Below are 13,083 nucleotides of genomic sequence, written 5' to 3' on the forward strand. Positions count from 1 at the left end.
TCTAACTGGTCTCCTCCTCCTCCTCTCTGTCTCCCCATCTGAACTTTCGCCCTGTTCTTCTTCTCTTCTAGCGGGCACCCACGTGACATCCATGGACGCATCGTCATCATCAACCGCTTCGCTTGTATCTGACAACTCAGAAAAGGAAGCAGCAGCGGGTACAAAATCATCATCATCACACCGTACCTCCATGTGTTTAATGCTGCCTGCCTGAGACATATCCCTGTTATCTACATCCTCTAGCAATAATGGTTGCGCATCACTCATTTCTTCAAACGGGTGTGTGAATAACTCCTCTGACATACCAAGTAAAGCGGCTGTGGTGCTAGTTTTGGTGGTGGCGGCAGGCGGGTGAGTGCTATCTTGAGAGGTGCCTGAAGCTAAGCTGGAGGAGGATGGTGCGTCAAGGTTCCGAGCGGAGGCTGTACAAGATTGGGTGTCCTGTGTTAGCCAGTCAACTAAGTCCTCAGAACTTTTCAAGTTCAGGGTACGTGGCTTCTGAAAACTGGGCATTATTCTAGGGCAAAAGGGAATCACAGCACCACGACCACGACGGCCCCTGCGGGGTGGCCTGCCTCTGCCTGTCATTTTTTGGGGGATTTGTGGTACTATGCGTGCAAGCTACTGTGAGACCAGATATGATTGGCAATGTGCACTGGCACAGGTCTTCAGAGCACACGCTGAAGTAGGCCTGAGACACCCGCTTGAAGACAAGTAACTGCTATTCAATCTATAACAGTGAAAAACAAATTTTGGTTGTAAAAGCACGCTATAGAGACACAAGATATGAGTGGCAACTGTCAAAGCACACTGGCACAGGTCTGCAGAGCACACGCTGAAGTAGGCCTGAGACACCCGCTTGAAGACAAGTAACTGCTATTCAATCTATAACAGTGAAAAACAAATTTTGGTTGTAAAAGCACGCTATAGAGACACAAGATATGATTGGCAATGTGCACTGGAACAGTGCTGCAGAGCACACACTGTAGGCCTGAGACACCCGCTTGAAGACAAGTAACTGCTATTCAATCTATAACAGTGAAAAACAAATTTTGGTTGTAAAAGCACGCTATAGAGACACAAGATATGAGTGGCAACTGTCAAAGCACACTGCACAGGTCTGCAGAGCACACGCTGAAGTAGGCCTGAGACACCCGCTTGAAGACAAGTAACTGCTATTCAATCTATAACAGTGAAAAACAAATTTTGTTTTTAAAAGCACGCTATAGAGACACCAGATATGATTGGCAATGTGCACTGGAACAGTGCTGCAGAGCACACACTGTAGGCCTGAGACACCCGCTTGAAGACAAGTAACTGCTATTCAATCTATAACAGTGAAAAACAAATTTTGGTTGTAAAAGCACGCTATAGAGACACAAGATATGAGTGGCAACTGTCAAAGCACACTGGCACAGGTCTGCAGAGCACACGCTGAAGTAGGCCTGAGACACAGACGCTTGCAGACAACTAACTGCTCTTCTATTACAGTGAAAAAAAAATATTTATTTTAAATCTAAAGCTTAACCAATTGTTAAAACAGATATGAGTGGTGGCACTGACTGTGCAAATGGGCCAGGCATCCAACCTCACACAGAAGCTGGCAGGCAGGCAACTGCTCTTCTATTACAGTGAAAAAAAAATATTTCTTTTAAATCGAAAGCTTAACCAATTGTTAAAACAGATATGAGTGGTGGCACTGACTGTGCAAATGGGCAAGGCATCCAACCTCACACAGAAGCTGGCAGGCAGGCAACTGCTCTTCTATTACAGTGAAAACAAATTATTTATTTTAAATCGAAAGCTTAACCAATTGTTAAAACAGATATGAGTGGTGGCACTGACTGTGCAAATGGGCAAGGCATCCAACCTCACACAGAAGCTGGCAGGCAGGCAACTGCTCTTCTATTACAGTGAAAAAAAAATATTTCTTTTAAATCTAAAGCTTAACCAATTGTTAAAACAGATATGAGTGGTGGCACTGACTGTGCAAATGGGCAAGGCATCCAACCTCACACAGAAGCTGGCAGGCAGGCAACTGCTCTTCTATTACAGTGGAAACAAAATTTTGGTTGTAAAAGCACGCTAAAGAGACACCAGATATGATTGGCAACTGTCAAAGCACGCTGGCACAGGTCTGCAGAGCACACGCTGAAGTAGGCCTGAAACACAGACGCTTGCAGACAACTAACTGCTCTTCTATTACAGTGAAAAAAAATTATTTCTTTTAAATCGAAAGCTTAACCAATTGTTAAAACAGATATGAGTGGTGGCACTGGGCTAATAGGCACAGTATCCAATGTGAACCTCACACAGAAGCTGGCAGGCAGGCAACTGCTCTTCTATTACAGTGGAAACAAAATTTTGGTTGTAAAAGCACGCTAAAGAGACACCAGATATGATTGGCAACTGTCAAAGCACGCTGGCACAGGTCTGCAGAGCACACGCTGAAGTAGGCCTGAAACACAGACGCTTGCAGACAACTAACTGCTCTTCTATTACAGTGAAAAAAAATTATTTATTTTAAATCGAAAGCTTAACCAATTTTTAAAACAGATATGAGTGGTGGCACTGACTGTGCAAATGGGCAAGGCATCCAACCTCACACAGAAGCTGGCAGGCAGGCAACTGCTCTTCTATTACAGTGAAAAAAAAATATTTATTTTAAATCGAAAGCTTAACCTATTGTTAAAACAGATATGAGTGGTGGCACTGACTGTGCAAATGGGCAAGGCATCCAACCTCACACAGAAGCTGGCAGGCAGGCAACTGCTCTACTATTACAGTGGAAAAAAAATATTTATTTTAAATGTAAAGCTTAACCGATTGTTAAAACAGATATGAGTGGTGGCACTGGGCAAGTGGGCACAGTATATGCTGTGAGCCTGACACACAGGCTGGCAGGCAGGCACCTGCAATTACATTACACAGGAAAAAAAAAAAAAGCAGCCTGATGTTCTAGCCCTAAAAAGGGCTTTTTGGGGTGCTGTCCTTACAGCAGAGATCAGATGAGTCCTTCAGGATTGTAGTGGACACTGAATACCCTAGCCTAGCTATCAATTTCCCTATGTAATCAGCAGCAGCTAAACTTTCCCTCCTCTCACTAAGCATGCATCTTCCGAATTAATCGAAAATGGATGCTGGGAGGGAGGTTGGAGGGTGTGGAAGGGAGGGAGTGCTGCTGATTGGCTGGAATGTGTCTGCTGACCGAGAGGCACAGGGTCAAAGTTTGCCCAATGATGACGAATAGGGGGCGGATCGAACTGCGCATGTGTCCGACCGCCGCGGCGAACGCGAACAATCTAATTTCGCCGGGAACTGTCCGCCGGCGGACAGTTCGGTACATCACTATTCGACAATCAAATTTGGACCAATTTTTCAAAGATATATCAGCCATATTCTCTTCTAGTATAAATAATTGACAAGTTATGGGTATTTTGTGATTTATTTGTAGTCGTTTTTTTATTAGATTCCAGGCACGAATGGTTTGAGATAGTATTAATGACTTATTATATATTTGATCCATGATTTATTTACCACTATTAAACCATTAATAATATTCTAGTCTCTCTCTTCCTACCACCTCGGATGGCGAACCGGTGGCACGCCGGGCCCTCTCTGTGGGCACGCGGGCACAGGTCCGCCATCACTGCAGAGTAGGCACCTTCCTGCCCGAAACGGCAGGCGCCTACTCTGCTTCCGGTTCGGGAGGCAGGGGAGGGATCTGTGATGCTGATCCCCTGTCCTCCCGCGCGATGCTGTGTGGAGCGTTGCCGAGCGTTACCATGGCAACGCTCCACACAGCATCGCGCGGGAGGACAGGGGATCAGCATCACAGATCCCTCCCCTGCCTCCCGAACCGGAAGCACTGCCTGCCACCACCGGACCACCAGGGATTGCTGTGTCCCCCCCCCCCCCCACTTCATTAAAGGTAAGAAGGAGGGGGGGGATACTCCCGCACAGCACCCCTACCCCCCCAGAAGTACCCTTACCCTCCCAGCACCAACCCTATCTCCCCAGCACCACCCCTATCTCCCCAGCACCACCCCTACCCCCCCAGAAGTACCCTTACCACCCCTACCCCCCACAGCACCACCCCTACCCCCCACAGCACCACCCCTACCCCCCCAGCACCAGCACCACCCCTATCCCCCCAGCAGCACCCTACCCCCCAGAAGTACCCTTACCCCCCACAGCACCACCCCTATCTCCCCAGCACCACCCCTACCCCCCACAGCACCCCCCCAGCAGCACCCTACCCCCCAGAAGTACCCTTACCCCCCAGCACCACCCCTATCTCCCCAGCACCACCCTTACCCCCCACAGCACCATCCCACCCCCCCAGCAGCACCCTACCCCCCAGAAGTACCCTTACCCCCCACAGCACCACCCCTATCTCCCCAGCACCACCCCTACCCCACACAGCACCACCCCACCCCCCAGCAGCACCCTACCCCCCCAGAAGTACCCCTACCACCCCATCAGTACCCCTACCATCCCAGCAGTACCCCTCCTCCCCCACAACAGTACCCCTACTCCCCCACAGCAGTACCCCTACCCCCCAGCACCCCTACCCCCCCCCGCACCCCTACCCCCCTCCAGCAGTACCCCTACCCCCCCTCAGCAGTACCCCTACCACCCCCAGCAGTACCCCTACCACCCCCAGCAGTACCCCTACCCCCCACACACAGCACCCCTACCCCCCACACACAGTACCCCTACCCACACACAGTACCCCTACCCACACACAGTACCCCTACCCCCCACAGCACCCCTACACCCCCCCAGCAGTACCCCTACCCCCCACGCAGTACCCCTACCCCCCACACAGTACCCCTACCCCTCAGCAGTACCCCTACCCCCACGCAGTATCCCTACCCCCCACACAGTACCCCTACCCTCAGCAGTACCCCTACTTCCCAGCAGTACCCCTACCCCCCACACACAGTACCCCTACCCCCCACAGCACCCCTACCCCCCACACACAGTATCCCTACCCCCCACAGCAGTACCCATACCCCGCCAGCAGTATCCCTACCCCTCACACAGTACCCCTACCCCCCAGCAGTACCACTACCCCCACACAGCACAGCATCCCTCTCACACACACATACAGCACCCCTACCCCACGCACAGCACCCGTCTCACACACACATACAGCACCCCTCTCACACACAGCACCCCCCCTCACACACACACACAGCACCCCCCCAAACACACACACAGCACCCCCCCACACACACACACACAGCACCCCACACACACACACAACACCCCTCACACACTTACACAGCACCCCACACACACACACAACACCCCTCACACACTTACACAGCACCCCTCATACACACACAAAGCACCCCTCACATACAACACCCCCACACACACACCCCCCACACATGCACCCCCCCACACACACACACACGCACCCCCCCCCCCACACACACACACGCAATTGCCGTGTTGGCACTTTAAGGAAAAAAAAAGTTGGCATGTATTGCGGTTTGGGCACTCGGGCTCAAAAAGGTTCGCCATCACTGCTCTAGCATGTAAGCTCATTGAGCAGAGCCCTCAACCCCTCTGTTCCTGTGTGTCCAACTTGTCTGGTTACAACTACATGTCTGTTCGTCCACCCATTGTAAAGCGCTGCGGAATTTGACGGCGCTCTATAAATAATATTTTTTTTTTATATATATATAAATTTTTATTTTTCGTTTTAAAAATTTCATCCAAATACATTCCTCAAGAACAGGTTTGCAATACGGTACAATATATTACATTACAGTAAATTAGATAATTATACGTATATTTTGTTGAACCATATTTCATACATTTGAACATTATCTACAATCAAACAAGAAGAAGAGAAAATAGCATACAAATCCTCTTCCTTACTTCCTTACACATTAGTACTACCAAAGAGTGGCTATCTATGGGAGGGGGGTTGAGTTTTACAGCTAAGGTATCTAACCCAAGGGGCCCAAATTTCATCATATTTCTCTCTGGATATCTTGTTTGATGCTAACCCAGCTTCCATCCTACATTGATAATCTATTTGTATACATATATCTTGCCAGTTTAACGAACCCATATTTCTCAAATTTCTAGCCATAACTATTTTTATTGCCATGAAGGAGTGAATCATAAGAATTTTTAGTTTTATATTGACTTTTGGCAAATCTAAATGGAAAAGGAACATTTGAGCCGTCATAACAGTTTGAACCTTCAAAATGGAATCTACCAGGTCCGATAAGGTTATTTTCATAGATTTCAACTCCTCACAGTCCCACCAGATGTGGGAGAATGAGCCTAGCTCCCTACCACATCTCCAACAATCTGGTAAGAGTGTGGGTTGAAATCTATGGAGGCGAGTGGGCACCAGGTACCAACGATATACAAGTTTAAAGTACACTTCCTGTATATTCACCCCATGTATATATCTTTTTACTGATTGGAAGCCCAAAATCCAATCCTCAACCGAGGATGAAAAGTGGAGTTCCTGCTCCCATTTCTTCATTGCCAATGCTTTAACTATTTGCCTTTGGCTTCTCATAAATTGATTAAATCTGGATGCAATTTTTATTTTGTGATGGAATGCTACGAACTGGTCAATTGTAGAAGTTTCCGAAAATGCTTTTCCCATAGTAAAAGATTTTATTCTTAAGTAATTAAATATTTCCTTCGAGGGGAGGTTATATTTAGACTGTAACATTGCAAATGACAATATTTTGTTATCATCTAGAAGTTCTGCAATCTTTGAAACTCCACACTTTTCCCATTCTTGAATATTTATATCTTTTATATAAAGTTTTAAACATATTAATGGGGCATTTCTTGATATATGTTTAGTTCCATATTTTTTCTTTAAGTACTTTACAATATAGATCATTGTGTTGTTCATCGGGTTGCTAGACCTTATATTTTTTACAAATTCACTGTCACACCACCAGAGAAATAGAGGTTCAATGTTACAGAGATCCGATTTTTCAATATCTAACCAGGTTGGTCTTGATATTGTAAAATTATCACACTTAATTAAGTGTGCTACCATATTATTCATATATAATTTCTGTATATCTGGAAAAGAAATTCCCCCTTCCTTCCAATCTCTCTGTAAAATTTCCAGTGACACTCTGGGTCTCCTGTCTTGCCATATATAATCCGATACCTGTTTTTGAAGACCACGTATCGTCTGGAGTGGAACCCTCAGCGGGAGATTACAAAATAAAAATGTCAATTTGGGGAGTAGATAGGAGTTTACCGCTTCAATTCTTCCCAACCAAGATAATTCTAATCCCTTCCAGTTTTTTAGAGTACTTCTAAATTGGGTAGCTATTTCTGTATAATTAAAGGGACACTCCAGGCACCCAGACCACTTCTGCTCATTGGAGTGGTCTGGGTGCCAACTCCCACTACCCTTAACCCTGCAAGTGTAATTATTGCAGTTTTTCATAAACTGCAATAATTACCTTGCAGGGTTAACTCCACCTCTAGTGGCTGTCTACTAGACAGCCACTAGAGGTCACTTCCTGGGTTCTAGCACAGGAAACCTGTGCTAGAGCGTCGCTGGATGTCCTCACGCTGTGTGAGGACCTCCAGCGTCGCTCAAAACCCCATAGGAAAGCATTGAAATGATTTTTCAATGCTTTCCTATGGGGAGACGTAATGCGCATGCGCGGCATTTCCGCGCATGCGCATGCGCGGCATTTCCGCGCATGCGCATTAGGTCTCCTCGGCAGGTGGGCGAGATTAGTCTCGCCCACCGGCCGACGTAATCACCAGGAGGAGCGTCGCGGAGGCGGAGACAGCGGCGAGGGACATCGCCGCTGTCCCAGGTAAGTCACTGAAGGGGTTTTCACCCCTTCAGTAACCGGGGATTGGGGGGTGGGAGGGAGAGGGACCCTCCAGTGCCAGAAAAACGGATCGTTTTTCTGGCACTGGAGTTTCCCTTTAAGTTCTCCAGTTTCCCTATAGTCTAGAGATAGTCTTACCCCTAAGTATTTTATATTCCTTGCTTCCCAATCGCATTTAAATTCCTTTTTACGTTTTTTTACCCCGGGTCCATTTAGACCTTTTGTCAGGATTTGTGTTTTCTTTATATTTATTTTATAACCTGAAAATTTACTATACTCGTTAATAAGACGAAATACGGCTGGGATAGATCTAATAGGATCTGTAAGGGTCAATAGAACATCATCTGCATAAAGTGCAATTTTATTCTCCAAACTATTCACTTTTAGCCCACTGATGTCATCATTCTGTCTAATCGCGACTGCCAATGGTTCTATAGAGAGTATATATAACAGGGGTGCCAAAGGGCAGCCCTGTCGCGTTCCATTTCTAATTGGGAACCAATTTGATTGAAACATAAATCCTGAGACTCTAGCTTGAGGATCTTTATATAACGCTATTGTGCACTCCTTAAAAAGACCCTCTATGCCGAAGGCCTTCAAAACCTCTTCCAAATACTTCCAATTGACACGGTCGAAGGCCTTCTCGGCATCAAGGGTAACCATGGCGAAGGGGGACAAGCTTTGATCCGCATGATATAAGACATTCAATAATTTCCTAATGTTATCCGATGTACCCCTACCTTCTACAAACCCACTCTGATCTAAATGAACAATATCAGGTATATTTTGTTTGAGTCTATCGGCCAAAATTCTAGAATATACTTTAATATCTAAATTAAAAAGAGAAACTGGTCTGTAGTTCGAAGTGTATATTGGGTCCTTATCTACCTTAGGGATTGGCATTATAGAAGCCTGGAGTAATTCGGATGGAATAGTTTTATAGCTGGCAAATTCTTTAAATGTCTTCAATAAATATGGAGAAATTATATCATTTAATTTTTTATAAAAAATTGATGAAAAGTCATCTGGACCTGGTGCTTTGCCCGCTATTAATGCTTTAATGGTGTTACTAATTTCCTGAATGGAGAATGGAGCATTTAGCTGATTTAATTTCTCAGTAGATATTTTAGGTAGGCTTAATTTATCCAGGAAATGCTTTGTTTCCCTTGCAGATGGCTCATTAAATTTTAAATTATATAGACTTTTGTAATATTCTTCAAATGCATTGGCTATTTGAGTTGGTGAAAAGAGCTTTTTATTTCCAGCTATTATATAGTTTATAGATTGAAGTTTATTTTTATTTTTTAATTTATTTGAAAGGTTTTTCCCTGTTTTATTATTTCCATAGTACCATCCCTGCTTTAATATTAACATTGATTTATTAATTTTTTCTTGAGTTCTTACTAGTATTTTTTTCCTGATCTCCTTAATATCCTCCAGAATTTTATGATCTAAAGTAATCTTATGTAGACGTTCGTGTTTTGCTAAATCAATATTAAGCTCATTCAGCTCTTTTCCCTTCTTTTTCTTTATATTAGCACCCAATTTTATAAGACATCCTCTCATATATGATTTAAAGGTGCACCATAACATAGCGTTAGAGATGTCCCCTGTATCGTTGGTTTCAAAAAATTCTCTAGCCTGGGAACGCAGTTCTTCTACATTAATTTCTAATTTTAATAGAGTTTCATTTAATCTCCATCTATCTCTGCGTTTATATTCGGCGTTATTATTTATAACTAAGCTTACTGGTGCGTGATCGGACCATGTTATGGGTCCAATTACCGCTTTATTAACTCGCTCCAGAGTTTCAGCTTTAACCAAAAAATAATCGATTCTGGTATATGTCTGGTGAACGTTCGAATAAAACGTATAATCTCGCTCTTCTGGATTAAATGTTCTACGGGAATCATATAAACAGTTTTTTTGCTAAAAAAGTCTGCATCATTGATGGTCCTATTTTTTGATTGACATTTTTATCTGCGGGCTTAGTTCTATTCCTATCCATTTTATTATCTATAATGCAGTTAAAATCCCTGCCGATAATTAGGCTTCCAGACGATACGCGGTCAACCTTTTGCATCAGATTACCCAGAAATCTATATGGAAGTTGATTTGGAGCATAAACATTTACCAATGTATACAAAATATCATTAATTCGGACTATCACTATGAGAAACCTACCACCAAGGTCGGCCTCCTCATAAACCAGCTCGTATTTCAAGCTAATTGAAAAGAAAATTGCCACTCCTCTTTTCTTATTCTTCCCTGCCAAATTAGATCTATGGACCACTGGATATTTTTTATAATTCCATAGCTTAGGTGTAGAGTTAACCCAATGTGTTTCTTGAACAAAACCGATATCCGTTTTACTATACATCAGTAATTTGTACAAATAACCTATTTTCTGTCCTGAATTTAAGCCCCTTGCGTTAATAGATAATATATTAAGTGACATCCTGCCGCAACTCCCCCCACACCCTCTTCCTCTCTAACCTCCCCTCAGGTAGCGTCATACACACAAATCCACTCATACCTTCCCCAGTCGACCATCCACTCATACCTTCCCCAGTTGGTAATATAAAATTAAACCTCCTGGAGAAGCTCAACCAACAATCTATTAGAACATTCATTCCATAATATGAAGTTCTATATAAAGTCTTCATATCTAACCCTGCTGCCGTCGCAGGACCTTGAACCAGGATAGTGGGCCTTTTATCTTTTCTCCTTTTCTTTTTTTTCTCCTTCCTTACATCTACTCTGCCCTTTCTTTCCCTTTCATTTACCCTTTTCAGAGACATTACAGTATTATTTTCCTTTAGCCATAATATACAACTTCAGCCCCAGGGTTTATCTGCAAATTCCTCCCTACTAATGAAAAAAAAGAAAAAGAAAAAAAAAATCCACAAATACGGTATTTGTTAAATTTGTTTGTTAAATTTGTGGAATTTGTTTCTTTTCCTTATATCTTTATATATGTGTCAACTATGTGTAATGTGTCAATATGTCCCTCTAAAACATTTCCATTGCTACACCATGTCAAAAGACCCCTTATCAAAAAACAAACAAAAAAAAACTTTTTTTTCCCCAAAAATGTGCAAAGTATTTACTAAATATTTACAAATACAATATTTGTTAAATTTGTGAGTGTTATAAGACTCCTTTTCGTTCATTTCGTGCAGCTAATTTTAATTGTGTATCTATATATATAAGTTATAACTTTAAACTCTTCCTCCATATTCATTACTTTAAATGTGAATCTATCCTTATTCTTAAATTTCTTTCGTTATATATGTGTCAACTATATATAATGTGTCACTCTAAAACATTTCCATTTCTACACCATGTCAAAGACCCCTTATAAAAAAAAAGGGAGAAAATTCAATTTGAAGCTAGAGAATAAGTTTCAGAGTTAACATTTTCTGTTTTAGTGCCGTGTTATCTCTAAAGATATATGTTTGGTCTTTAAAAAAGACCATAATTGCCATCGGAAATAGCCACTTATATCTTATCTCCTTATTCCTAAGGATTGCTGTTTCCTCTGAAAAGGTTCTTCTTGCTTGTCTTGTTTTTTAAGATAAGTCCTGAAAAACTTTTAAGTGTCTCCATTCTTCAGTGTCTAGAGTCCCATTCCTTATTTTCTGCATTATTAGATTTTTTATCCGAAAGCTAGAAAAGCAAATCATAACATCTCTTGGATAGGATTTATCAATTCCATTTGGTCTGGACAGTCTGTGAAATCTCTCAAATGTTTCAGGGCCCAGCGTCTGTCGAGACAAAATCCTTGAAAAAAAAGCTGTCCAGATAAGAATATAGATCTTCTTGTGTTATTGATTCCGGTATGCCTCTAACTCTTATATTATTTCTCCTGGAGCGATCTTCTAAGTTTGTCATTTTAGTCTCAATATCATGCAATCTCTTCTCTAGCTGTGTATTGGACGCTTTAATTTGTTCGTGTTCATCTTGTACTTTTTGTAGTATGATTGCCTGGCTTGAGAATTTCTCAGAAAGAATGGCAATTTCCGATCTGCGATCATTTATGTTATGTTCAATATCCATTTTAATTTTTTTATGCAGGTTGTCCAACATTTGAGTTAATAATTGTTGCGTCAATCCCTGTGAGTTTTTTGGCAAATGTGGGAAGTCATCCTCTGATATATTTGATATTTGGTGTACAGAGAGCTCAGCATTTTCTAAGGGCAAAGATTTTCGTTGCCTCCCTAATTCTGTAGATGCCATTTTAGGAGAATAGAATGTGCCAATTGTTGCCTTCTTTTTCTCGATAATTTGGGCTTTCTCTTTCTTAGGACCCATGTGTAGTGGTGGTGGTAGATCTCTTAATTGAACTTTGCTTCACTTAGAGTGGACTATTATATATTTCTTTAACGCATATATCTTTAAATGGTATTTCTTTTTTCCCTTTTCTCTTTCTTCTTACAGGTAATGGTTATTGACTTGTAGACTTTGACTTGTAGAATTTACCCCTCCAGCCTTTCTTATTTAAAAAGGGTTCTGGCTTTTTTCTCTCTCTTTTTCCTTCTCTTTTCTTTCCTCCTACTTCCTTCCCTCTTTCTTCTCTTTCCCCTTTCTTTCCTTCTCCCCTTTTCCGTTTTTTTTTTTTTTTTGTGACTTTAAATTTCAAATAGCTATCCCTTTAAATAGCTATCTCTTAATTGTCACATCAAGTATGAAGTGGAGTGAAAAAATAGATGGGAAAGTGACTATTTATTCACAGGTATTACTTTTATACACACTAGGACCGCTCACATGTCCGTCACGTTAATGCCAAAAACCAATCTTCTATTTATAAAATTTGAATACCTGTAGACTGAGGGTTATGAAGTCAGTCTTATCAGCTCATTATCAGCCCCATCTCCTTTTTAGTACCGTCGAACTCGACGTCTTTACTGCATCGTTGGAGCAGCAATAAGAGGGAAACTTCAGCTGCTCAGCCACAGTTGCCTCGCCAGCTTCAATTTTTTTTTTCCAATGCCGCTGAGCTCAGCGTCCTCGCTACCTCTCTGCTTCGCTGCCACACTTCCTGGTCCGAAAAAAGCATGCGGTCCTGCCGCTTACGGACGCACCTACGTCACGTACCGCCCGCCCATCCCATCGAAAGGAGATCTGTGATAAATAATATAATAATAATAATAATAATGATATTCGCATTTATAGTATTAATCCTTCCTGACCAGGAGGATTCTAACAATCTCCATTCTTTTAATGCTAT

This window comes from Pelobates fuscus, chromosome 10, assembly GCF_036172605.1.
Source record: "Pelobates fuscus isolate aPelFus1 chromosome 10, aPelFus1.pri, whole genome shotgun sequence".
Taxonomy (NCBI): Eukaryota; Metazoa; Chordata; class Amphibia; order Anura; family Pelobatidae; genus Pelobates; species Pelobates fuscus.